Source organism: Strix aluco, chromosome 1 (assembly GCF_031877795.1).
Source record: "Strix aluco isolate bStrAlu1 chromosome 1, bStrAlu1.hap1, whole genome shotgun sequence".
Lineage (NCBI taxonomy): Eukaryota > Metazoa > Chordata > Aves > Strigiformes > Strigidae > Strix > Strix aluco.
In genome coordinates, this window is record NC_133931.1 from 67725453 (window position 1) to 67750133 (window position 24681).

The 24681-nt window shown below is 39.4% G+C and overlaps 1 protein-coding gene across 1 annotated transcript in view; it reads right to left on the bottom strand.

The window, feature by feature from the left end:
- Window positions 1-24681, bottom strand: part of TMEFF1 (transmembrane protein with EGF like and two follistatin like domains 1) — a 125814-nt gene that overhangs the window by 56775 nt on the left and 44358 nt on the right. The window lies entirely within an intron of this gene.

The window sequence follows — 24681 nt, forward strand, 5'->3', positions numbered from 1 at the left end:
GTAGCAGAGCTACAGCTGGCAAGAGGGAAAGCAAGGAGCTGTACACATCAACTGCACAAGCACTAGCTCCAGCACAAAGGTTGCTTAAATGGCTTAAAAATTTCTTGGGCATCACATCCAAGGGTAGTTTTAAAGGAGCATAAATATACCCTTTTGAAATAAGTATTTGATTTGAACTATAGACAGGAGAAAGCGCAAAAGAAGGCACCAGTGGGATAATGGAAGTGGTCAGCGTTAGCCTAAACATGACCTCGCCAGGCTGTGTGGGAATGGTGCTGTTAGTATCGATTGCAATGTAAAGGTGAAAATAACACCAAGGGCTCTGGAAAAATCCCCTGCCACTGTTTAAGGCCGCACTGATATCAGGGCATATCATTCAAAGCTGTCAGTGCTTCGGCTTGAGTCAGAAACCTCCAGGACTCTATAGCAATATGACCCACTAAAGAGATTAATTGACAGCGGTGTGATTTAAAATAGTGTCTGTGACTTTTAATAAGCAAACCTTATCCGGCTAACTGGCTTAAAGAAAGCACTGAATACCAGCCATTCAGAAATGGGGAAAGATAGGTCAAAAGCAGAAGAAAATAATGCTCACTGCCATTTACAGTCTTAAATAGGCAGTCACCCTCCTGCTCACAGCAGTGTCAGCACTTTGGTATGACAGTGACAGACACCCTGGAAAACTGTTCCTGGGGGTTTACGTAACATTATACACCCACACACACAGTTTATACAAATAAATATATATCATAATTTCTGTAATAAATTATGCTATATGTCATATGTTTCTATATTAATTACGTACACATAATTACATATTTTTTCATAGCACTAAAGTTACAGGATTACAGCTCAGCAGAAGGTCCAGTTATAATCCCCATATTTTGTCAACTGTGAGAAAAAATTGAAAAAAATATTGATTTTTTTTTTCCCTCTACGTCCATCATTCCTGAAGGCACAAATGAGGAGCGCAATGTGTGTAACACCAGGCAGTTAGGTATCCTGGTTGCCATCACAACCCTGTGCACGTGTGCTCTAATGTTATTCTTAATGTTGCCATTTATCACGTGCGACCGCTGCGTTGTAGGGACCGAGTTAATGTGACAGAACATCGCAGCTTTTCAATTTAGTGTGTTCATAACTCGCTTCTGAAGGAAATGTGCCTTTCTTTCTCCTTGTGAAGATCTGTTCCACGAAGATGAACAAACTATCAAGATTAATTAAGGGGAAATGATTGCCATATCTGAAAGAAGGATCCACCTTTAGGTGATACCGCGTTTGAGAAAATGCAGTTTATGAAAGGGAGTAACCAGACAAATTACAGCATGAACAACTTTCAAAATTCTGTTTCCATCAGCTCAGGAATCTAAAGAGATGCGGGTCCTCCCTTCTCACTCTCAGCTGAGCTCACTGGACTCAGTGCTTCGCAGCATCCTACCTGGTACCCCCAATCAGCAGAAGAAATCCCTTGGCAGCTGCAACTCATGGTTGAAATCCTGAGGGTCTACATGATGTCCAACTGCCCAAGCAGTGTAGCGCAGACTTCCCCCTGACCTCTGTGTTCCCCAGTGTGAAGAGGGCACACGACCACCCAGGAAGGAGCCTCTTCACCACAAGGCAGGCAAGGACCTCACTTTTCTGCATGGGAGGGGGAGGGACCCATGGCAGGGTCAGAAAGAGTCCCCAGCTAGCAGTTCAGCATCAAGGCTGGACCAGGGGTGTACTTGTTCCTAACTTAGCTATTGCTCTGACTGCAAAAGGCAGTGAGAAAGGGAAAGATTTCAGAGCAGAACTATAACATGAAGATGGGGGTTGGGGGTCAGCCATTGTGAGACCCCCTCACCCCAAGAAACCAACACTTCATTTTTTTTTTAAAATCCACAGGAGAATTAAGATGACAGAAAGCACACTGTTTTAATGGTTACCTAATTTTAGGAGTGGGCTGTTTTTCTTTCCACATAAATGATAAATACCGATTATAAGCTTTTTGCATGAGATAAATGCTGAGAAGAGAAGGTCATTCAGAGATCAGAAGCCAGCGTGATTTTCCAAAGCTGTACAAAAGACAAGATATCCTGGTGACTGGCACTTGAACGTGACAGATGAACTTTATTCTATGACAGGATGTCACCTATTCCCTGCTTCCATTCAGTAGCAAATTCTAGCAGCAGTGAAATCAAGCCTCCGACGTGTGCATGATTACATCTGATGGAATCACAAGTACCGGGGAGTGTGGTGGCCATAATGACTTCCACATCTATGGCATTCGGTTCAAAAATGAATAGATGAGGATGGATGTTAATAGGGTGATGTGAAGAGGAACCGTAGATGTCTCGCATGCCTGAAATATGCTCTCTTCAGTGGATTCCCCATAGAGAAATAATTAAAATGGTGTTTCTGCAATTATTTCCAGAAGAACGGAATCATTATCATCATATGTGAGAACAGACCTATGAAAGGAATAAGAACATGTAGCAAATGGTTTAGGGTAATTTCTTACATCTTTCTTTAATGCCTATCGCAACTCATTTCCTAGACTCTTAGCAGGTATAAATAAGAGAAAGCCTCAGTGTGATTCATTACATACAGCAAGGAGATAGTAAGTAGTAATCCATCAACTCCCAGGAGAAAATATAATTAGCGCAATTAAATCAGGCTTCCAAATTTATGATAAAATTAATCTCCAAAGACCTGAAATGAGGTATTAAAAATGATTTGCTGGTATCTGTTCAGCCAATACACTCCTGGTGGTGTGAGGCCTGATCGGCACAGAGCAGCCTGCAGAAATTTGGCTGCAAAGACCCACATCAAGGTCTTTTGGGGTTTTTTTGCCTCTTTTGAAATGAATTCACCTTGTAATAATTTGATACATCAGTAAAAAAGAGGAAAGCCTTCTCCATTTTGACTCCTTTTGGAGAATTTGAAATACAGCTTGATACAAGTAGTTGGAGATTGGCTTTTTGCCTGTGACCTCAAAATGCATTGCTCTGAGGTGTGAACTTCTCATTATAAGCTAAATTATGTGAGTCAAAATGCTGAATCTGAAGATGAAATCAAATTTGTAGGTTTAAGTACATCAAACATGTTGCTCCCATCTGGATACCTTGAGAATAAAGTAAAATCTAGGATGGGAAGATCTGGTAACTTCGTGATTTGTTTTTTCAAAACTCATGTTTCTCCTGGGGTTTGCAATAGTGTATAGTAATGGTGAATGGATATAAGGAACCAAAAAACCATCTTTCCCACGTGGAAGTGAGTGGATGGGTTTAGTAGCAGTGCTACCGGCTTTGGCCTTCTTGAATATGTCAGCTGTGCCTAGGAAAAACCCTCTCTGCCTTCGTGCCTGCCTGATTTTTGTTTTCTGTTTCCTATGGGTAAGACCCCAACGAGGGGAGGTACAAGAAGGGGAGCAACTTGCACCATTCTCACTAGAGGGAAAAGGCAATGCAGTGTGGGGCACCTGAGGGATGCTTTTCTGTCCTCCAAACAGTTTATTCTTTGTGAAGTCAAGCTCTACATTAGGATGTATGACCTCTTGTGGAGGTCATATACAGACACACACACACACAGAGACCTGGGAAATTTCATAAAGGTTCTTATACTCTACAGGTTAAAAGAACCTCAAAAATTGTAAGAACAGCTGAAGTGGTCACCATTGGCTTGGGAAAGGGCTCAGAGGAGAAATTATGTTGTGTGAGGGTGTGTTAGAGCCCAAAAAGTATACTGGAGATAGTGGCATTATGACTGGATGAGCTCTCAGAACCACTGAAGAGAGTCAAAATCTGACAAGCAGAAAACCTCTAACCTCCTCGATTTTGGGAGTCAGCCCTGTAACTCAGTATTGGCTTTGGAAAATCATTGGTTTCTTTTGGTTTTGGCAAATCATGCTGGTTTTGGCAAATTATTTAGGAATGATTGGAGAATTTAATGGGGTAAAAAACTTAAAAGAAAATCTTTTCCTTAAGGATTATAAAGCTGAGGTGCTCACATGACAAGTACAGTAATAACTTGTACCTTATATCTACCTCTCGAATAAAACTTCACCTGTCAGTCACACCCTTTGCCCACAACAAAGATGATACCCAGAGACAGGCCTGTGTCCCAGCTGTTCCCAAGTACAACCTGTCCACTTGAACCATGAAGGTGAGTTTGACTGGCATCACAGGTAAAGAAAATCACTGCAGAAAAAGATTCTGCAGGGAATATTTTGGATGCCCCTGGGATACCTCTGCTCACCTCCAGTTCCCAGCTCAGAACAAAACAGCACAGCTCTCCTGTAGATCCTACCAGTCCCTTGCAGACATACAAGCACCCCGGCTGGTACTAACTTAAGTCACTTTAGGTTTCCATCACCTACAGTGACTCTGACATTGGTTCAGACACTTAGCTCACATGTACATATCTATACGTAAACATTTACATTTAGGTGTCAATGTACAAGCTTGGCCCCATCCCATTGCTCTTTCAAAGTGCATCCAGTACAGCCATTCCTGCAGTAAGTCATGCAAATGCTTACAGAGCTGTTACACATAGTCTGTGGACAGGAGGCATAATTTTGGGAGGCCCTGTGTGTGATCTAGTTGTTCTGACACTGGCAATATGTGTTTGCAGCGAGGCAGCATAAGTTATTCCCCATTTCAGCCACTGGGTACAAATCTCACAGATAAATGCAAGTTACAGCCATGTACAACAGAACTTGTTTCTATTTATTTTATTGCAGGTCTTCAATTCCCCACTAGTTCCTACTACACTTACTACACCAGCTCCTTAGCCAATCTTTCTTTATAGCTGATCCACTACACTTTCGCTGCCCCCTTCAAAACATCAGAGCAGCATTCAAGAAACATGCTTCTGCATTGAAGATTGAATTAAGAAGTGTAAGGGAAAAAAATCTCTGAAGCAGGTGGGTCCATTTGCAGAGCCACTGAAGGAGCAAGGACCAAGCCCTAGATGACCCTAAAAGGCAGTGTTCCCCTTACTGGCATTACGTTACCCCAACAGTGAGATTAGCTAAGAACAGCTTTTTTCTGGAGACTCTGTGGCTTCTTTTAAGATAGTGAAACCATATGTTGGACTTCTAGTTTGTACAGTAGAAATGTGAAACAGGGACACGTACTTGGCAACACACATACACACGCATTTCAATTCTTTGCAGGAGATGGGAAGCTAAGGTTGTTTGTGTGGTGGACACAGAAGGACATTTTTTTCTTCTACCAGCTTCAATGTGCCACATCCACCAGAATTAAGCTGACATCTCTTACCACAACCTCTGTGCTCTGTTTCTGTAGCAAAAAAAAAAAAAAAAAAGCAAAACCAGGAGCCAAACTCACCTAATGTATGCTAAATACTGAAGGTGAAAAGTTGTTCCACCTGCTTTATGTCTGTGTGGTAAAGATGGTTTATTTTAAAACAAGACAGCACATACTGCTCATACTGTACATGTACACAAACAGTTCTAGGGGAAAGGAAGCCCCCAGGCTTTGCACCAATTTCTTTGACACCTGCCACTGATGCCATTGAAGAAAACACCTAGTATTTACTCCTGCTTTTTCTTCATCTCATGTTCCTAAACTGTTTCATGGAAACATAACTCATCCTAACAGAAAGTGAGTGAGCGGCCACTGCCACCTGTCCCTTGCTCGAGGAGGATCCCTGGCTTTAGCACTTCAACCAAAGGAGTGAGTGTTGTTTCTTGCTTCATTGGTTAGAGCACAACGTATTACTAAAACATGGTCCCTTCAGAACTACGACCTTCCAAACCAAGAATGTATCATTGACAAAACCTGAAAATACCATTTATTTGGTAATTAATAAACAATTTCTACATTAGATTATCCATATCATTTTGCTGTCCCCATCTGTTTCAGCAGTTGTGGATTATGAAAATCATGATCATTTGCATTGTGGAGTTTATGTCTGTTGAATTTCTTCTCAGAAATTGTCTGAGGTTATGGGGGAGCAAAAAGAGAGTAGACAAGCCCCTGTCCAAATATTACTTGCTTGTGTCAGACAAACCAAAGCAAGACAGAATGGATCATATTCTCTTGTTCATAGGAAAAAGTATGTTTTTCAGACAACAGACAATAAGACAAACAACTGGGAAATGATTCAGGGATAAGGAGGATGCCATTCAGACACTGTACATCCCCATTGAAGATGGCTGTTGTCACTGATTTGAGGTGACATTTTAGCAAGAAACAATTTATAAGAAATTAAGAAGGGAGAGAGTGTGGAGAGTGGAAAGAAGAAAGAGGAAAAGAGCTGTTTATAAAAAGCAATCAGAGAAGAAAAAGAGGAACATGAAAATATGTAACACAGGACAATCTAAAACAAATGTAAGTTTTAAATAACTAAAGCAGTTAAAACTCATTTAAGTGCATTTTCTGTGATATGGTATCATTTTCTTTCACACATTAGAAGAAAACAATTCATTGGAACAGCCTAGAGGTTATGTGAAAAAAAAAAAGAAACAAAATCATTAAAATGAATTTACCCTAAAAAAACATAGACAACTGTAGTCTAATGGAATTAACATACTCCCAGACATTTTTTTTAATTGGTCAATTAATGGATGCCTTGGGTGCCTGATGGCAAATCTGCTGTTTTCAAAACAGTCTTAAGCAGTATTATAGGACTAGTAAAACCTGTTTTGTTGTGTCTTGATGCAATATTTAAGACTCAATTGTGCAGAAAAAAAAAAGCAGTACTTTGGCTCTTGAGAATGCTACCTGAGTGAATAAAGCTTGAAATATTTCCCTAAAACTACTTTTACAAGACTGTACTAGCATTTGATTGCTTAAGTGCCATCCAATTTACCTAGGATGATTATACTTTTACGTTTCTAGTCACTGTAGTCGCCTTTTAAAACAGAGAAAAACAGAATGCATATGTGCTGCTAAACTAATTAGTATTCTTGCACACAATAGGAAACCACAGCAAATTTTAACAACTAGCACTCACATAGCAAGGTAACAAGATTGGCTTTGAACCTGAAAGTCTCCCACACTGCAATTATTCACATTACCAGTGTGCCTCAGACTAACTCTATTCGGTGTGAAAAAAGTAAGGAAAGTGTCATAGTGATGAGTGTTTGGATGACAGTTCTGTCAAAATATTGGATTCAGCCCATGGTGCATTTCTGTTTCCATCATGAAAAAAAAAAAAAAAAGTATTTGTAGAGAAAGTTGAGGCACTTTTTTGTTATATTAAAAGCTTTGACAATATTTCAGAAATTATGTATAATCTGTAGGTGAATGTTTCAGCAAATGGTACAAATTGACTAGCTGTGCAATTGGCTGTAGACAGGGAAAGATGTAGTAAGAGCTTGAAATTATTTTCTCTCTCATAAACGCTTTTGTATCAAGGTTAGGCAGCAGAGCAATATGGCCTCCAGGATACAGGTCTGGTGTGCTTTTCTGCTAGCAGATATCCAGGACACTGACTTCAAAACTTGCTTACAAAGCAGAATCTCTCTTACTACAAAAAAAATTATTTAATGTGATTATGCAAGGCGGTTATAAAGAACTTAGTATGTCATTGCATATTTTTACATAAAATTAGAATAAAATATTAGAAAATAAACATGCTCATATAGCATGTTTACAGCAAGATTGATTACAACACGTATTAACAATCTTTAGTTCCTAAGGAAACCAAGGCTGTGCAAGAGCAGTGACTCTCCAAATGTGTCTCCACTGTGTTTTTCCAATAACTTTTGCACTCACTGGGCAATTCCAGCCAAGTCTGACAGCGGTAGAGGCCCGGAACAATGAGCTTCCTACAAGTTCATGAAAAATCTGTGGCTGCTTGGAGAAGAGGGGTCCAACATCATGCTAATAGTAGGGGTTAAGGGAGCGTATATCAGGACAAAGCTCACTTGCCAAAATCACAAACACATGTAATGTGTTTCTTTGCACAAACACATGCAAATAAGGGGTTGGTGACTGTTTTCCACTGAAGGCACTGTTACGATCCTTGCATATTGAGACTTGGAAATTTAGGCTTGGATCATGTAAACACTTCTAAACACATGGACTTTTTAGGATACTGGATAACCTGTGCTGCTGAATGCTAATGCTTATACAAATGGATGAACTCTGGTAGGATAACTAAAAATAGTGCTCTTTCACTTCACCAGACCTTTTCAACTAGTGGGACTCCTGTGAAATCTTTCATTTGCATAAATTACATTGTTAATTCCTGACAGTTGTGCAGCATGTTATTTGTCCTTGTTCCTTTAATGTCTACTTGCTCTGTCTCTCAGTCTGCAGAGTAGATGGTCAACCATCCAAAACATTTCCAAGTGACTTGCAATGGGTGTTATACCTCTCCTCTCCCCTGGCCCCCAAACTGGGGAGTTTCACTTGCTTCCTAGCATCATTGCCCGTGTAAGAACAAAGCAGGCAAGCATACTACTCCCATGAAAGCTACAGCTTTGGCTAATGAATCTTCATCCTGAAGAAATCTTTCTATGCCAGTCACAAACCAAGGTGAACTCTTTAGTCCTGTTCATAAAGTAAATCTGGCAGTTATTGCCCTAAGCCTGTAGAGGAATGACAAGCTGTTCAAACACTCAGAAACAACAGAGCTCTCATTTATACTCCTGAAGAATCTGAAGGCTGAAACAAAGTAAAACAGTGGTAAAAACCAACACTGAAGCAACTAATTAGCTTCCATAAACATTGCAGGGAATTTTTTCTTTGATCTGTAGGTGACACATGTAACTCAAGTTGATTCTAAATTGCAACATAATTTTGGTCAAATTCTGATCCCATTCCTGGCACAAAACCTGAAGGCATTGCTTTAGTCTAGGGACCGGCTCGGCAGATTAAGCACTGGAATAGAGGTGTCATACTTTATTGAGCCTCCAAAATTACAGTATTTGTTTACACATGGGGGATGGATGGCTAATGGATCTACCTCGCCATGGTGCTAAAAGCCCAGCTCCTTCTGTTTTCTGCTCCTCACTTCAATTTCTTCTGCAGCAGAAGAGAAACAAGCTTTCATGTGAACAGCCCTCTGATGAAAAGAAGGCATAGCCTTTCTATAATCATTTCAGTCATCTCCCTTCCCTGATCACTGCCTTCAGAGCTTGGTGCTGCAGTCAGAAAAAGGAGCCTTCATCTCTGTGAGCAATAGTAAGAAAAGCAATAAAAGCCTGATCATGAGGTTTTTCTGTTGTTGCTGAAACAAGAGCTGATGTCAGCAGAAGCTTGAGCACATCAGAAGTATGTCCATTTACCACAAAGCCCATACATTTTATTTGCTCTTAAGATCATATCACATATGCTTGACAGTGCTATGGAAGTCCTAATGTGAAGAGAGACTCAGGCTCCATATGTGGATATACACTTTCCTCTAAGGAAAGTTATGGAAGTTGCTTGGGAAGAGCTCAAGGAAACGATTCGCATTTCTCTCCATGCCCTTTCCCATCTATGAAGAAACATAAGGTCAGTTCTAGGAATCAGTCAACAAGGGTAGCTCCCAGCTGATGCATTTCAATAGTATTGTAGCTGAAAAATAACAGAAAGCAGGTAAGTGTATGTCCTGCTTTATTTTCTTTCTGTGTTAGGTGTATATGCATGCATGTGTTGACAGAGCAAAAACGTCCCAAAACGAGCTGAGAAAACATACTTTGGACAGGGAAAAAATTATTTCTGAGCACCTCAATCTAGCAGAAAAGTACAGAATGTCTGGTGAGAAGTTGGTTAAGGGGATCATTATTTTATTCAAAGTGCCTGATTGTCCTGGTCTTTTGGCTTGTTTGTAAAATGAAACCTAGGGCAGAAAAAGCTTTTGGAGGTACCTCTGGCCTTCATCATTTGAATGAGCAGATTGCAAACCAGCCTGTAGGAAGGAGATTGTCATATACCTGCATTTTAAAATTAAGGGGAAATAGAGTAAATTAAAAATAAAACTATCTGGAATGCAAAGTCCTTTCATTTCTCAGCTACAAACCCAAGAAAAACAGGTGGCTTTTGGTGAATTTTCTAGAAAAATAGTATTTTCTACAAAATGGTTTTCGATGAGGTGGTGTTTTGAATTTGAAATGGTGTTTTGCCACTTAGCATACATAATCTGAGGCTCCAATCCTATAAATGCCTGGGCAGAGACTTAACCTTTATCATCTGTGTGATCTAAATAAACTAAATGGAACTGATCATGTGTAAGATTAAGAACGCCTTTAAGTGCTTGTAGGATCAAGGACTCAAGCAATTTTTTGAAGACCTGATTTTTATGCAAATAATAATTAACTTGACTAGGGCTTCTGTCTATTGGAGACAAATGTTTCAGATTTGAAACTTTCCCTTAAAAGCAGCAGAAAATATCTGACAAAAAGTTGTCAGATAGTGTATTAATCTACTCTTAATTATTCACTCTCTAAGGGGAAAATGCTGCTGTCTTCAAGATGATTTGATAGCAGAAATCTAAAATGTGGCTTCTGAATAGCTTGGATTTTAAACATTACTCATCACTTCCAGTCATTATCATTAACAGCTATGTGAAATATCGTAATACCTAGAGGCTGCAGTGAAGATCAGATCCCCCTTCTGAAAGACACGGATGAGAGCCAGTCCATTACTTAAAGCATAAGCAGATAAGTCATATAAACTGTGATAAAAATTAGATATTATCGTGGCCATTTCAGTGGATGAGGAACAGTATAGAGAGATATAATGATTTATCCAAGGTGACAACACAAGGCCAAGGCAGGATGCCACAACACAACTTGTTCCTGTCCAATTGTTTTGCTACAAGGTTATCTTTCCTCACTTTCATCACCTTCCCTTTAATAAAAATATCTTCAATACCAAACCTAGAAAATCATTATGATCACCAAAACCAGAGCAGACATGAAAGATTTAGGGAATATATGTCCGTCAATTTATAAAGTGAGAGAAAAATGAATACTAACTCACTAATGCTACCTAAAGAGCCATGTTGATATATTAATGCAGCATGTAGAACTCATTTGCTGTATTCAAATAGCTGATAATCGCTGCTCAGAATTCAAACTGTGCCACTGTGATAGAGCTTAATGCAGACAGCATCATGCAAACCCAGAAACATGTCTCATAGCCCCACTGGGAAGAACTCTTGTTTATTCAGAAATGCAATGTTGTATGGGGTTGGCTCTGGAGCAGCAACATGTGGGAAGATGGAAGAGCCCAAACACGCTTTTGAGGTGTGTTTTGCCCTATAGAGGGTGAGACAGGGGGGCAGAGAGACAAAGAAGAGATAATTGGGGTCGAATCAAACATAGATACAATTTTTCAGAAAGGACACTCTTTGTGAGGGTGTGAGGAAAAGGATCTCTGCACTGCGATTTCCTCCATTGTCAAGCAGCTCTCGCGCATGCGGTTTCCTCTGACAGAGCAGTAGTTGTGCCTGTGCACCCAGCACCAGTTTTCTAATGGAGACACCTCATCTCCACCGCTCTCTCTTTCCAGTCACCTGAGTTTTCCAGGAACTGATCCATTCCTTGAATAAACCGTAAGAGAAACCATTCCTGCAAGCCTCAACTATGAGTGTAGCTCAAGGCTGACTGAACATGTGGAGAAACCTGCTGGATCCAGGGTATCCAACTGACATTTTCCAAAAATGCTGGCAAATCACCTGTCATCTGAAGGTGACAAGGGTAACAAAGGTTTTGAAAGCCTCTCAAAGATCTGGAAACTGTATAAACCTGTCACTAATCTTATTTATAAGTTTACAAAAGTGGAAGAGCCAGCCAAACCTACACATGAATTTCTAAAAGAAAGTAAATTTCACATATGCATAACCTCCATGCTATTGCAGACACAGATACTATAGATCAAACTTGACAATTCAGATTGTGGTCATGGGATAGAAAGACCTTCATTCCAGAACCGAATTTCAAATCGAATTCAAGCTAGTAGTGCCTGATACCCATCTTCTGTCTGGAAGAGTCTGACTTGCCTTCACCAGAGAAAATCAGTAAAAGCATCTCTCATGCCATAAGTGCCCATTTAGTGCTACTTCAGAAAACTATCCTGGCAGCTCTGCAAAGGTGGGCCACCATCTCCAATTGCATACCTACGCAGATAGATAGGCTGAACACTTTGCAAGGTATTTAAAATTACAACCACCCATCTACACTAGTATTTTCAATGTTAATAGAGACTGACAGAGCTGAGACAAAGAAAAAACTTACAGAAAACAGTCTTCTTGCAATGATTATGAATTTTTCATAATCTCAGTCAAGCTCTTTGTGCAAGATCTCCACTGACACTGCTGATCAATTCTTTGTATACAGGATTACTGAAGGGCCTGAGAAAATAAATAAGCGGAAACATCTTCCCTCCAACTCCCTAATGCTGTGCACAACAGTTTCATATAAACACAACCTTACTTACAACCAGGTGAGGGAAATCAGAAGGGCCTTGTGGCCATCTCTTACATATTATATTCTGCTCCCAGCAGCTGTAAATTCAACACTTCGCTAGGCATTAAATTTACTCTCAAGAAACATTTTCTAAGAGAGGTGACAGAGTTATTGCACTGTTGCAGCTGTGGAGACAGATGGCACTATGCCAAAACTCCAAGAAAATTTTAAATTAGAAATCTGACCATCTGCTATAGGTGGGGAAAAAATGGTTTTCATACACAGGCTCCTCCCTTAGTTTTGTAATTTTCCTGGTACTGAAACGCATGGTGCAGTGTGCAACAGATGCCATATGCTTTCCGATGATTTCTTATTTGCAGCTGATAAGCACTGGAATGTCTTAAATATGGAAGAGAATCAGGAATTAATTGTTAAATTGCATTATGCTCTGCTATTACTCAGCCTGTGACAAATCAGGGTAGTACTGTGCAAAAACCTCCAGTTATTTTGGGATATTCCTTATAATAAAATCTGCTTAGGCATACTTACTTGTTACTTGAAACAGGTTCAACAAGAAGAACATAACATTTTTTATCACCTTGATTCTAACTAGCTCTTCAAACAACAGTTATAGCTAGCATATCTTTAAACATTAAGGTAAACTGTTTAACAGCTTTTTTAAGATGTATGAAAAAAAATGGAAGGACGACTCTTTTCAAATAGAAAATCATATTTTTGATGTTTATCCCTCATATAAGAATGTTATGAAATTCTCAATAAATACATAACAAAATGTTTTATTAATGCTTACATGAATATTGACTATATTGCTTTTATGTAATTCCAAATCACAGCCTACATGAATGGTAGAAAAGTATTAAAATGTATCTAAGGTATCACATTATACATTCATAGATGGGAAAACACACAGTGCACTGGAACACAGATGAATATTGCAGGTCCCGCCACTCAAATGTGCATGCCAGCAGCTCATTTGATCAATAGTGGAGATGACCACTAAAAGAAGGATTCTGTTTAAGTGTATATACTAATACTAAATTTTAATTGTATATATTATTATAATCCACCATGCTTTATTCAAATGATCACTTTGTTTCTATTTTTGCTATACTAAGTGGGGGGAAGAAGAAAGCATGTGAATATATCTAGAGCCATGTATTGACTCAGTAGCTATTTCAAAGGTCAGTTGCAGTTGTCAATATGAAAAATTAAAAAAAAAAAACAAAACAAACCAAAACTTTCACAGTTTCTCACAACAGATAAAAGACCTGCAGGTGGTTTCAAGACTCAGACTTTCTGCAGGAAATTCACACAGCCCATGGGCCACCTCTTTGTTTCCAAGTCTTTGCTTCTGTCTGGTCAAGGCTCTATGAAATATATTTGGGGGCCTCTGGGTCCATTAAATGCACATCTTTAAAGCAGACTGGCTCAAAAGGCTCATGAACAGGCTGAAAGAGCTCCCTTCTCCAATCTGAAATGGCACCAGAGACACTCTAAAAGTGTTTAAATCCCAAACACCAAGTCTGCACCCTACCGTGGCCCCTTTTGCACAGAACAGACATTTGCAACATCCACTGGGTGGAGTATTTTTTTCCAGAGTACTCTTTGTAATCTGAAGATGTAGATGACATGCCTTTAGAATACTAAAAAAATCGCAAAAACTGTTATAAACAGACCAGACTGTTGAGGGACAGAGAAGTCACATTTCCACATCAGTGACCTTTTAGGATTACTACAGAGAAAAGCCAAGGAAACTTGGCCAAGTCTTATTTTTAGTACCTGGCTCTTATAAACAGATCATATCTGATACTGATGGGTAATTATGCAGTCACTTTATCAATTTTCTAATCCTGTTAAATTTTTGTCACTGTCCCACAAAACTGATTTGAGGCTAGTCTCTTGATGATTTGGTGAATGGAAAAACATTCTGTCTATGTGAGGCTGTCTGAAACATTAAGATATCAAACACATAAATCTGTTATTGTGCCACTGCAGGACTTCCAAAAATATTATTAATATGTACTCTGTAACACCTAAGGTGTCTGCGGATCTTTAAAACAGATGAACACAAATATCAGAAGCAAGGTATATTTATTCCGTTAGATCAAAATGCAAAAAAGAATAGATAATGAAGAGCAGTGCAAAGAGTCAGAAAAAGGATGGCAGGCCTTAACAATAAATAAGAAGAAAAACTCTGGGGAGGGGTTCAGTAGTTATTCTTAGCTGCCCCAATAATAAGAGTTTTCAGCATTGCTTAGTGGCCATGTAATCTTTTTAAAATTGATTTCAAAACATAAATTTAACATCTTTATTTTAAATGTAGACTTTAGACTTTCATTAAAAGGGCTCACAGCTGGGTGCTTTTAGAAGGTTTGGGGGAAAAGAGTGGGCTAGAAGCACTTGCTGTTTAGAACAGCATGAGTCTTTTATAATGTTTTTTGCTGGTGCTATGCAATTTTACACTTTTTCATGCATTTAGAACTTCATGCCTTTCCTCCCAGTTCATGCACATTTTTGAAACAAACATTAACCAACACATTAATATGAAAACCAAATGCTTTGTGTCGAATGCCATCATATGACACTTATTGATACGCTTATGTAAAACGCTACTGCAGATTTCCAGGGTTGTCTCACTGTACATGCCTGAGCTACAGTTTTGTGTTGAGAACAATAAGCAGCTCTTATGCTGAGCACATGAACTGAAACTGCCCTGGGATCACTCCTTCAGCACGCAGGGGAGAAGGAACACTGGACTGAACTTTGCCACTTTCTAACTAGCTCAGGAAGCATGAAGCCCTGGAGAGATCCAAAACAATGTGTTTTCTTTCTTTATCCTATTCATTTCTTCCTTCTCGCTGTAGAATATTAACCTTAGTCATCCTGCACTGCTCAGCTGGACAGCATCCTTCAGTGGTCAGAAAGGACCTTTAAAATAATGCAGCTGGAAGACCTAGTGATCAGCTTCAGACTTCACTCATCCTCCTCTCTCTGTTTCCAACTCTACTGTAAGGCTATGTGCATCTTCCCTATTTTGTATGTACAGGTAAAAAACCCTTTCACAAAGTCACATTTTCATCAATAACCATGCTCTTGCATAATTAAGGTGACTGAAAAGATCTATAATTCAATGCCAGTATTAAAATGTCAGATATAAACAAAATGGGCTGAAAAGTTCATCTCTGAGAAACATAGTGTAGACCCCATCAATGATTTAGAACCTACAATGGTGGGTAGGGAAATTTTGTTCCATTTTATCTGTGAGCAATCCCAACTTTATTCTTTCTTTGCCCACCTCTTATCTTTCTCTTCTTAGACTTGCCATCTCCTTCTCTAATTTTCATGGTAACTTAGGTAACAAGCTTTCAACATGGAACTTACATTTAGCTTGGGACACATGGGCAGCCCACCTTGTGGAGAAGAAACTGGATCAGGGTGGGTATTGCAAAAAGCACCATCCACATTCAGAATGTGTAAAAAGTAAATAAAACCATTTTAAAGGAAATAAATAAGAAGCCATATAAAAATGCATTATAAGTTGTTGTAGGCTATTCTTATAACTACCCTAGAGTTTTAAACCAACTAGGGGACCAATTCTCATTGTAAGCAAAGGTAGCGAACAGAGACAGTAGCAAATCTGAAGCAAAAAAGCAATCATATGAAAATACAGTTATGCAACATGAGTCTACTTCATGTAACCTTAAAGTTATAAGCAATGATGGGTCAGTAGATCTGTCTTTGGAAACACTGACTGCAAATAGAGCATCTTACATTTTCTACATGAGCGGGTAAAAATTATGCTGGCATTGATAAGATTCATATGTACTATAGAAATGAAAACAACTTTTCTTGCCCAGGTCCAGCAAAAGTTACTTTATCTGAGTAGCAAGATGGTGACATTCTCTGATTCCGTCTCTTGAGCCCTTTTCCTCACCTATTTTATATGGTTCAAACAATTCTTTAAATAACTTATTAAAAATAAATTTAACATTTCCCTTCCTCTGCCCTGTATCTTCATTTGAGATCTAACTCTTTAATGGTCTCTGAAAGCAGAGACCTGTACAATATAGTACAAAACACAGATATGAAAACATTGCTTCAGTCATCATGGGAGTATTTTCTGCCTTTCAGGCCTGGATTTCATATTTCTTACACCCCTTCCTCATCATTATGGCATTTATGCTTCCTGTATCTGACATTTCAAATTTCTCTTAACAGTTCAGGTCTTGTACTCTGATTTTTTTAATGGCATTTGAAGGGGATTCTTTGAATGAATCTTAGTGCTACAATTTTTAAATTTTCTTATTTATGCCTAAACTACTTTATTAATAGTATCTTTTTGCAATAGCTTTCTAACTATCAATACTTTCTATGATAAAAATGAAATAGTGTGTTTTTCTGATATGTCAGTAGGAGCTAAACTTCATATAAACTTTCCAGCCTCTGCATTTGAGTGAGTGTGCCAGACATGTCTCAACTGCTTAAGAAGGATATATGAGCACAGGAAGCAAAAGAGTCTCTCAGTACTCTCTAACCAGCCCCACAGTCTGAATAACCAGGGGTCCATGGCTGCAGAAGTTGTCATGAGTGCTTCTGCCCCCTAGCGTGGGTGCAGAGTCAGATTGTTTAACCCTCCAAAAATCCCCTGGGATGTCTACAAGTCATGGAAAGAGAAAAGGGAAATTAATAGCCTGGTTGCTATATTTTGAATTATTTTAGATCCAAAAACCTTTAGGCAAGGATTCCTCCTGTAGGTTGTACATCACCCAGGACAGTGTATATGACAGAAGCAAAGGGAAAACCACAAGCTAAGCATTAAGATTTTTTTAAACATTATTTAATATAGCTACTACTGAAGTAGTATGTGGAAGGCATTGTCCACAAATACAGTGGCTGACAGTCTGTGCAAGAAAGAGTCTTTAGAAAAGATAAAAATGCAACAAGAACTAAACAGCATCTTTGCCTCAGTGTTTACTGTGAAGATGGGGAGAGGTTCAGGTTCCTTCCTCATACACAAAAGCCTGGCACTTGCTGACTGGTAAACTTTCAGTTTTCTAATTTGTGAAGGGTTCCTGTAGAGCTTTCCCAGGCAAATTAGCAGAAAAGCAGTCAGAAGAACAAAACTATGGCAGAAAAAAACCCACAAAATAAATATGACATGCCATGGAAGAGCCAGCGTGACTTTGCAAAAGGGATCTGTGCCTCAGAAACCTGCTGGAGTCCTTTGAAGGAATAAAGAAGCAGGTGGATGAGGGAGAGCCTCAGATGCCTAAATGTGCATTTGATAAAAGCCTTCATCAAAAACTCTAAATAAGCTAATGCACCAAAGGATGGATCACATGGAAAAAGGGTTGGCTAGCCCCAAAGAATCATTAGGGCACAGACAGTCACTTCTAAGATCAGAGGGATGTCCCCAGTGGAGTCCAGGAGGGGTCTGTGTTCAGCCCTGTTCTTCAGTCTGTTCATAAATGATAGGAAAAGGGTATGAACAGTAAGGTGTAAAGACTTTCTGGTAGTATCAGGTTACTCAGGGTGCTAAAAAAGATGGCTAACTGAAATGTTGCAGAAACCTTACAAGACTAAGTGACTGGGTTATAAAATGGCTGATGTAACTCAATGCAGCTAAATGTAAAATAACCCATATGGAGAAAAATCCATCTATACACATATATATCAGTGATAAGTCCTGAGATTATTACCATTTAAGAACAAAATGCTGGCATTATAATAGACAGTTTTACAAAAATGTCAGGTCTGTACTTAACAGTGATAAAAAAAAGCAAATTGAATGTTATAAATTAGTAGGAATAGAACAAAGAATAAACCAGAGAACATTATTATGCCACCATATAATAGAGTGTACCCTGCCTTTTGAATAATGTGTGTCGTCTGGTCCATTATCACAAAAAGGACATAGTAGAATGGAAAAAAGTTCAGAGATGACAAAAGGAAGATGAAAAATACCAAATCTGGTTCTCCTGTAGCAAAAATGGAGTCCAAACACAGATTTTTTCCTTTCCAAAGCTATTCCTAAATATGTAACAAACTTCAGCATGTTTTTCTTCAGCTGCTGTACAATGAGACTCCTGATGTTTACAGCTGTAAAGCAATTACAGACATTTGGGTGAAAATCACCATGTAGATAATAACATTATTATCCAGTATACTTGAATGAGAAAGAGGAAAAACTTTTCAGAAAAATATTGCAAAGGCTTAGAGTGTTGTGCTGCAAACTAAATTTAAAGGTACAATCTTCTCAATTATCCTACACAATTTGTGTTTGTCCAGTCAAAGTCTCACATTCCCTAAAAAGGCTGTTTAGCTTCCTCCTGAGATAAAGAGAAAACCCCAAACTGCTATTTCTATTCTTGTTCTACTAAATGTACTCCTAGCTCCTAGCCATGCCCATCCCCACCACTCAGCACAACTCTGAGAAAAACATTTTCTCGGCATGGAAATTAAAGAGGAAAAGGACTGATTTCTAGGGATATAATCTGTGTTACTTTGTGGTCTCCAGCTGTCATCATTTTGGCAGCATTTTGGTTACCTCCCAAGAGGAACTCAGGTTGTTAATTTGGTCCTGGAGGAGCACAACATTCAAGCTACTGCTTGCTTGAACAACATTCAAGATACACTGCTTCTTTTACTGTGTAAATCCCCAGTCCAGCAGCTCAGATCTACATGCATTTTACTTCAGCTACTGACCATTTCAATCAGACACATATGATCAACATCTCTGCCAGGCAGACATTATACTCCCTTATCTTCCCACACCTTCCCCACCAGGACACGACCCTCCCTGGTTTTCCACCTCCAACCAGTTTCCCCCAACTCAGGCTGAAATCCTAGCTACATGATATAGCAACAGGACAGACACTTGCAGTCTTCTTCTAGTACACTGCCTTACATTGATAGAGCATTACAAAAAGCAGACAGACAAATTTTCCCTTGCTAGGCTGACTGTGGCATGTCAGCATGACCTCTGAAGCTGACACTGAGCAGCCATCATGCCTCTTCTGTAGAGAGGCAATGAAAACCAGAGGACTCAGAGGGGAAGAGGGAGAGAAGAATTCCCAGACAGCAGAAGCTGCAGCCATGGATCCTTCTGCTTCACAGCAGCTGTGGCTTACCTGAGTCAGACCTGCAGGTGCCCTGAGCTTTTGACAGATTTTCTCAACCTCTGTTGCTATACTTCACAAAAAAACTGAGACACGCTGCTCCTGTGTGTTCAGAAGTGTTGAACTTTTGCATGAGAAAGCAAAATAACCAGTTTTATGATGCATGTGTCTGAATAGCTTTTAGAATAATACCTTTAAGTTTTACTTTAGTCCATTCCAAGAAGGGACGCTCTTAGAAGCAGGTGATGGTGTATTTGAGGAAACATTTGTGCATTTATATATGCAAGTCAAGTTTCCCCTATATTTCACCTCTCTAAAATGGAGTCCAAATGATAAGAATGATAAAGTGAAGTCTTCCCTTTACCCACAGATAAACACAGTATGATCAAAGTATTCTTCCAGCACCATAATGATGCAGGCAATAGTAAATAAGGCGTGCCTCCCCTTCTGACATGGGGAAGAAGGAATTCAGCTGGACTTCCCTTTAGCCTTCCGGGCTCACTCAGTGTTCACCACCTTCAGTGGCAGGGACGTATCTCCATGCCATCTGTGGGCCATATGTTAAATTCTAAGCTGAATATGCTGTCTAAGGATTTTCTATGGAATAAAACTGATGGGAAGAATAGAAGGAGAAGCAGGCAGCTATTCTACACAAAGCTGAAAGGTAACAGTAAGTGGCAAATGTGACCCAGATCATGTTTTCCTGAAATTCAGACAAGAGGTCTGAAGTTTAGCATCCTTAAGATTACAAATGCCTGTACTAAATTGCAATATTTGAGGCACTACACAGAAAAGGTTCCATATATAAAGATCCATCAGAAAATGTCATTAGTATTATGTTACAAATGATTGAAACTAAACCACTTTGCATAAGCAATGAAAATACTTTCCCAGCATCATTTTTCAATTTAAGTTACTATTGCAACTGTACTATGACTTAAAAATGTAAGACAGAAGGGTCAAAGAATATTATACAGTAGGACAGGTGGTTCTATGAGACTTTTTTGATATAAAAAGGTACCCTAAGTGAAGCTATTTGAGATCCTTGCTATAAACACTTTTTAGCCCAGAGGTAAATTTTCTGAAGTCGTAAGCACCTGAAGACAAAGGGAATAAAATAATGTCCCCTCAACCATAACTGTAGAATACTGGGAAAGGTATTAAATGCCATAACAGTTTGTCAAGTAAAAAAAATGCTTCCTTTATGTTTTCACCTCTTTTTTCAATAGGGGCTTCCCCTCTGAGCATCGCAGTGGTTAACCTTCCTTGCTACCACTAGAAGATGCACTGCTACCTGTACCATAGGATGCTGAGCACCCTATGACACAGCACAGGGAGAAAGCAAAGAGAGCAACAGGCTGGTAGTTCACTGGGCCTCACAGAAGCAAATGTTGAAGCCTGTTAAAGCAACCTGGGGGAAGGGGAAAAGGATGCATGACACATTAAGGCTGAAGCAGATGGGACCTGGATAGAAAAACCGAAAGGGAGGTCCAGGAAAGCCTGGGATGTGACTATCTAGTCGCTCTAAGGCAAAGACTCTCACAGGAGGAAGATGGTTCCCACCTCAGACAGACAACTTGCACCAAATGGAACACAGCTCAGTGCTGTTCACAACCCCTGGGCCCCAAAGTGCCCCCCAGCTCCCCCCTGCTCAGGGGCAGAGTCCTTTCTGAAAGACTAGACTCCTGCAGAAGCGTTGCCTGGATATCCCGAAGCAACAGTAAAATACAATACTACAGGACCTGTGCTGTAAAGTCAACTTAGAAACAATTGGATTCAATGAAAAGTACTGAAATAAATAATGGCTTGCTTTTTGATTGAGCAAATTGTTGGAGAAATGCTACATCTGGCATGATTTCTTGCAGTGTCCTCTTACATTTTTCTTTCATTCTTAAATTCCCTTTGTTTCTTTTTATAAATTGAAGAATTTGCCAGGCTTGTTTTCTTTATATTAATCAGATTGCTTAAGAAGTCACTTTTCTGTGGTGTTAGTAATTCCCAAGATAGGAGAAACAAGTGAAAAAAGCAAAATAAACCAAACATATTTCCCTCCTGAATGGTAATGTTCACAATCACACTGCTGTCACCCAATTGAAGTTGCATGTCTAACCGTATTCTGTAACCCTGGTGTTAAAAAGATCGCACTGTAGATACTTTCATTCCTTGAACAGTGCATCATTTATCACACTTTCTATTAGGAAGTGCTGGGGAACATTTTAAGTACCCAACAATAAATTCCTTTGTTTGCATTTTTTCTGTTGGTGCAGAACTTCAATATTAATCTGTCTTTGGGTTGCAGTGGGATTTTCAAGAGCCGTTCTTGGTCCATTTACTCCCATTGACTTCAAGTAAAAACAGAACAATGAGCATGTTTGAAGTTCCTATGCTAGAAGTAAACTTGACTAAAAGGGTAGGTTATTGAGCCAAATTTGGAAGCTGCATTCACTTACAGTAGGAATACATTCGACATCCCAGTAACAATTATTTCCATATTTAACAGTTTGGCATGGGTGCTGGACTGAATCTTCTTTGTGAAAACATATGGGTGGATACCACTGGGAGTAACTTGGATGCTCAGGTCTGAGAAAAAGAGCCTAAAAGTGCTGCAGTCCGTCTCAGGCAGGATGAGTGCCCTGCTTGCCCTGCATGTATTGTTACGTGTAAGTCAAGTAAAGTACAAATCAATAGCACCGTTTTAAAGGCTCTAAGATGTTTGGCCTTGAACTCCATTTCTTTCTTCGCCTGACCAGATGTGGAAACAAAAGCAAGCCTTCACAGACAGAGGTGAAAAGAAAGCATGTCTCTCCTTTCCCCTTCCCCCTTCCCTCCCCCTCATCCTCCAAAGGAAAAAACCCAGTATTCCACCTCCGAGGAAGCATCTGTACTCATTTTCATGCCTACCACATCACAGCTGAGAAAAGCCAGTGAGGAAAAAGCAAAAAAGAACAAGAACATATTTCATATGAGAAACTCTCTTACCTCATAGGTAACATTCGGGGGCGGGGGGGAAATAACTAAGTCCTTTTCAAAAGCCCAAGAGTTTAAAGAAACACTGGTCATGATTATTAAAAGGCTGAAGTGGATTACACGCTACTTGAAAAGCTTAAGAAGTATACTAATTTAAAAGTAAGAACTACAAATGATCACAATGCTTTATAATTTGACCCCATCTAAATAATTCAGTATTCACTGTGTCTGATGTAGAGCAGTCTTCCATTGCAAATGTATTAAATCCAAACTAATTAATGCTGAACCTGTTCTCCAGGAAAAAATACAATTTCATTTAGCATTTTCTCCCCACTGAATATATGGTTATATTCTGGTTATAGACTGGTTATAGTCTTCCAGTGAAATCTAGCCCTTTGTTACAAGGTGCTGTGTCTGCAACGTATACTTCTGAAATTGGAAAGCTAGCATACAGTTCAGTGTAAATGGCAGCATTTGCTCAGGACTGGTAATAACAGAGATACTTGGCTGAAGAATCAGGTGCTTCTCTAAAGCTCTAAAGATTTAAAAGGAAACGATGATGTTCTTCAGAAGTTCCTGGCTCAGAATTAGGGTCTAATCCTAGTCTTGGAGTCAGACCCTGTGCTAATAGTGAGTGTTTTGTCAGAGCAATTGCCAAGTGGATGTTCAAATAAGGTAGCTTCTAGCGAACTCTGAGGTATCCAGATGTTAAAAATAGAATGCTACTATGGCATTATCAGTATCTAGCTTTGCTTGACCAGCATCACTAGAAATAAAGCCATGAGGTACCCTCACCCTATGTAATTAATTCAGTTTTCTTCCAGCTTTAAAGATGAGAATCTATTAGCCATTCCTACACCCAAACTACAGACACAAATCATCAGTCATTGCTGCCCCCATCATCAGCAATAATTAGTCAACACTGCTGTTTGTAGGCTTGCACAGAAGCCAGGTTGCTCGGGAATGCTTCACCCAAAGGCTCTGTTTCAACATGCAGTAAGTGAAATACAGACTGAAAGACAAAACACTTTTGAGGCTGAGACAAAGAAGTGGCAGGAATGAAGGTATCCCTGTGTTTCCCATGAAGAAGGAAGGGCAAGGAGAGAGGCCTGGGGAAAGACCATCATAAAAGAGGAGTGAAGAGGACCTGCTGAAGAAAGGGCTGACAGAGAGATGGTGGTACAGGATACAGACGCGAAAGCCAGGCAGCTGGCAAGAATTGCCACTTGCATGAAAGGAGTTACAGGGCAGGGAACTACAAGGACTAAATGAGTAGATGCCTCAGTTTGCTGTCCTGCTTCTTCTAAAAACACACAGGACAAGCACAGGCAGCATTCATACTACCTAACCCTGTAATTAAGGAGTAGTGGCAAAAATTTTCAAAATGGTCTTCTAATCCTTGTTACAAAAGAAACTTAAATTCTAATTGTGAATATTCTGTTGGCTACATTTAATGGAAAGAGAGCTTGCCAGTTCTCCCATCAGCAGAGCGTTACAAAGCGTGTTCTGGGGAATTTCCAATGGGAGTAGAAGTAGGCCAGCCAAAACACTATAAATAAAACATGAAGGAAGATAAAAACCCCACCACTTGAAGGAGAAGACTTAAGTTGCCTTTACCGCAACTGTGATGTGTGCAAGACTTCTCTAAAACAGCGTTTTTCCTTTGCTTAATTATGCAAAATAAGTTGTGTTGGGTGTGGAAAGAGAGAAAATAGGGGATTCCTCGTCTTTAAATCTAGACAAAGGGAACTGAATCCACTGTTTAACAATAAAGCAGGTTTCTATGTGTAGTATTTCAGTGATGACACTGGAAGAAAACTGTGGTAACCAATTGGCTGCAGAAAGAGCTAAAGGACTACAAGCCAAGGGGAAACAATTCTCTTGACTCCGCAAGGCAAAGATGTATACAAAGCTATTGTGAAAACAGGGCAGAATTTCTCACTCTATGTTTATAAAGCAAGAAACTTATAGCAAAGGTAAGGTTTTCTTAGAAACATACAGGTCTGGGTGAAGCAGTAAGACTCTCAAAAAAAGGAGTTTTAAAAAGTATTGTTTTTGCTAATAATAAATCACTGCCTTGAACATATATAGATTGTGCACGATGTCAATGATTTTGAAAAGAAGAAATTCCTTTCACTTGAACCTCAGCTGATCTTTGTTAGCTTATGAAATATTTGTGAGTGCTGCTGATAGTGTTTTGCCACACACAGAGAGACTGGAAGCCCCTAA